The following is a 4,285-nucleotide window of genomic DNA, read 5'->3' on the forward strand; positions in this document are numbered from 1 at the left end:
CCTCCCTCCTAGTTACCACACTCTGGGCGGTTGCCTCTGCCTCAGTACCTCCAGCCACAGGTGCTCTGGACCAGGAGGCTGCCAGTTTCACACTTCCTCTCAGTCTGTTGCTCCCCGGCCTGTCACGTGGCTTCCGCCGCCGCCACCACCACGCCGCCGAGCCTGCCGGCACCCAGGTCTGGGCAGAGCCCAACTGCTCGCTCAAAGGCCTTCACACTGCCTCTCCCCCTGACCAGCCAGGACGCACCACTTCGCGGAACACCCCCTGCCACCCGTTTTCCCTGCTTCTGCTCTGTGCAGCTCCTCCTGGGATACCCAGAGCTCTGGCTCCCAGCCCGCTGGGGACACTCACTGCCCACCTCCATCTTTTCCAGCTCAGGTCTTCGCCTGCCCACTGACCTCCCCCTTCAGGCTTGGGTCCTCGGTCCCCAACGCTCACCATTCCCAGTGTGGAGCTTGTCACACCACCCCTCCCCTTCCCCCATCTACAAGATGCAGTCCTCCCCTGCAGGTCCCTCTCAGAGAGGGACACAGCCGGCCACCTGGGGTTCAAAGGAGAATCCCAGGATGCAGCCCAGGTGGCTGGTGGGTCACTAGCACCAATTGCTTCCTGGAGTCTTTCTCTGAGCCAGCACTGCCCACCTGCCTGGAGGCTATGCCCAGGGAACATGTGACCAGGTCTAGTGGCCTTTTGAGTTCTCACAACTGTGAGGGTGGGTGCTATTGGCATTTGGTGGGTAGAGGTCATGGACAGGACTATACAGAGCATCCTCCGATACCCAAGACAGCTTCCTATGACTGAGAAGGACCCAGCCCCAGAGAGCATGAGGATCATTTTCTTCAGCCCATGAACGACACCTGGCGGTCACATTTTCTCATGATTGCAGCCACTCTCCAACGGGGTCTCCCTGCCTTCGCTTGTCCCCCTTGTGGCAGTTACAAAATCTACGGTCAACTTGAGCGAAAGGTGTAGTCTAGCCTGTCAATCAGGTCACAGCCAATGAGGCCTCTGTGTGGGCATGGCCTTCTGAGGATTCTGGGAACTCCTGTCTTCCTCCCTGGAGGCGGAACACACGTTCTCCCTGTGAGACATTCCTGTTGACAAGCCACATGGAGCTACGCTGATGGAGCCAGAACCCTAGAGCTGGAGGAGCCACATGGAGACCCAAGCCAGTGCTGAGATGCTTCCACTACCCCTGGATCCACAAGACTTTCCACCCACTGGCTTGTGATCTTCCTTCATTCGGCGTCATTGCATATGTTGTGTGAATCTGAAGAGGAGTTTATGGACTGGTATTGGACATATGGGCTAATATTGGACTTACGGACTTGATCTGGACTGGGCTGGGAAGTTTTCTTAATATATAATTGCCCTTTATTAAAAGCTCTTGCTTATACATATGTGACTGGATTTGTTTCTCTACTCACCCTGGACTCACACACCCCTCAGTCCCCAGCGACCAATTATCCATGAAGAAGGTAAGCATAGGCTACTTACTGCTACTTACTTAACTTTGGCTACTTACTCCTCTGTAGTGAAACTACCCGGTTTTGTCCTGCTTCCTGGGCCCGCCACTCCTGTCAGGGATTGGGAATGTGGAAAGATTAGATTCTCAGGGAAGGGACGGTGTGGTTAGGAGAGAAACAGCTGCCAGCCAGACCCAGAAGCAGACTCCCTGGGGTTCTCTGGAAAAGCCAGGACATTGTTTTCTACCGATTAGTAGGCAAGCACAAGTCATCCTGTGCTTACCTTGCTGATGGGGACATCTGACACAGCCTGAGATCCATCCCGTGAAACCCAAAACATTGCAGAAAGATGAAAATGTTCAACCAAAGGATTTACACAGACCGGGGAGGATCGTTCCTAATCCCCGACTCCAAACTCAGAGATGGATATATTTCGATACGTCCATATAACCTGCTTACGAAAAAACCAACCAACAAAGTCACTGCCACCGAGCCCATTCGGACTCACAGTGACAGGACAGGGACTGCCCGTGGGTTCGCGGGGCTGCAGCTCCTCGTGGGAGTAGACAGACCCGGGCTTCTCCTATGGTTTCAAATCGACAATTTTGAAGACGGCAGCCCGACGTGTGACCAAGACAGATCATGAGCTCACGGGGAAGTGAGAAGCTGGGGGGGAAAATCACCTGCAACGAAGATTACACAGGGACAGTTCCCCAACTCGCCGAAGCGATAATGACAATACGAGCCCGTCAGCCAGTAAGGGAAAGGCCCACAACTTTAGCAGGGAAACTGCTAGGGACTGAGGCCCAGAGACCTTCAGGAAGTGCGGTCGCGCAGCAGTGGGCTTGGGACTGTGTCCCAGCTGTGCCACTACCAGCCACGTGGCTTTGAGGACGTCCTGTCACCTCTCTGCCTCTGCTCCCTGGCCCAGAGGATGGAGAGGGTGAAAAGAGACCTGCCTGCAGGGTGGCTGTGGCCTTGTCCCCTGGAAGGGAGCTGGGAGGGGCACAGACGCCCACTTGTGTTAGTGTCCTGTGACCACAGGCCAAGTGGCCGGGAGCAGCCCAGGTCTAAGTTAGGGGATGGTTGGGTTCATGTCAATGGGGGAGGAACAGCTTGGGAATCAGATCCTGAGCCCAGTTTGAAGAATGTAATTCATGCCCCTAAACTGACGCGAAGGAACTGCGGAATTGGAGGTGCGTTCCACTGGGTATCTATCAGCTTAGCGACAACAACAAAACAAATCTACACACACACACACACACCCTCACTGTACACATCTGAAGGTCAGAATTCCCAAGTGGGTCTGTTAGGGCTCCCGGCTCCCGGCAAGGACTGTTCCCTCTGGAGGCTTGGGGGTAGGATGGGGGTGGGAGGAGCCCTTTCTCGGCCTCCCCCAGCTTCTGGAGGCTGCTGGCGTTCCTTGGCTTATGGCCCCTCTCATCTTCAAAGCCAGTGACCAATGGTCCCTGCGGCACCCTGACGGTCACCCTCTTTCATGTCTAAGGATCCACTCAGGTAATCTAGGATAATTTCTCTATGTGGGCATCAGCTGATTAGCAAAGCGTAACCCCACCCCCACACCCCATGTAGCCTAACCTATTCACAGGTTTTAGGGGCTCAGACATGGACATCTTGGGGGTGGGGAGCATTACTCTGCCGTCCACACCGCTCAACTCTATTCTGCACTCAGTATGGTGGCAACGCCCAGGAGCTGCACTGATTGTATCCTCACGACAGCTCTTGGAGGGAGGGGATCTCTACCCCTGCTTCAGCGGGGCCTGTAACACTGGCCGTCGCCTGCCAGAGGCCACCAGCAAGTCTGAGGCCAATCAGCGCTGTGATGGCCTGCAACCCATCATGCCACAGGAGATGGCTTCTGTGGTTAGAAACCTTCACGTGGCACGGCAGCACCAAGTACCTTTCTTCCTAGTGGGTCTTGTCCCGCAGACACCGAGTGTGCAAAGATACGCCCACTGGGCTCTCCAGGGGTGCCTGTAGGCGGAAACGTCCCTGGGTGCAAACCAGCCAGGCTGGGAGGCCCAGGAGAGGCTCTCCGTGGAGCGCCACTGCCCCCTAGAGGAACAGTGGTCAAAGCCCAGCTGGGAGGGCGCTGAGACCCACAGCCTCCCCAGGGCACTGGCAGCCAAGACCACCAAAGTCTCTCAGCAGAGTTAAGGTGAGGAGCCCCCCACCCCCACCCCAGTGCAGGTTGTCGAGTCAGCCCTCAGCCTGTGGTCTGAGCACCCAAGGATGCAGCCTACTCTGTTGGTTCCAGCAGCAATTGCCATGGGCCCCTCTGAGGTCCTCAAAGCCCTTGACTCTGGCCTGGGCGGCCCGGCCCCCTCAATCTCATTCTGAATAAACCCCAAGTTACACTGTAACATCGGAGTCAGGAGAGAAGCCAAGGCTATCCTGAGTTCTGCATGACGACTACTTTGAAGCCTTTGTTTAGTTTTTCAACTAACGATCCCTCCACACCATTAACAACAGACGGTGGTTCGCCGATCTGCTGATGTGCCCGTATGGTGTTGACACTTCTGCCGTCTTTTCTGAAGTCTCACAGCCATCGAGTCAATGCTGACTCACAGCGAACCGATAGGAGAAGACAGAGCTGCCCCTGTGGGTTTCTGAGACTGCAAATATGCAGAGCCTCATTTTCTCCTGACTGGTGGTCGGTGGATTTGAACTGCTGACCTGGCAGTTAGCAGCCTACCGCATCACCACGGCACCACCAGGCCTGTGCAGCACAGAGTAAAACGGTCCTTTCGGGTTGTCTTCACTGGAGCAGGAAGCTTCGTCCTTCTCCGGCAGAGCG

Source organism: Echinops telfairi, unplaced genomic scaffold (assembly GCF_000313985.2).
Source record: "Echinops telfairi isolate 266 unplaced genomic scaffold, ASM31398v2 ScPeMD7_5592;HRSCAF=6446, whole genome shotgun sequence".
Lineage (NCBI taxonomy): Eukaryota > Metazoa > Chordata > Mammalia > Afrosoricida > Tenrecidae > Echinops > Echinops telfairi.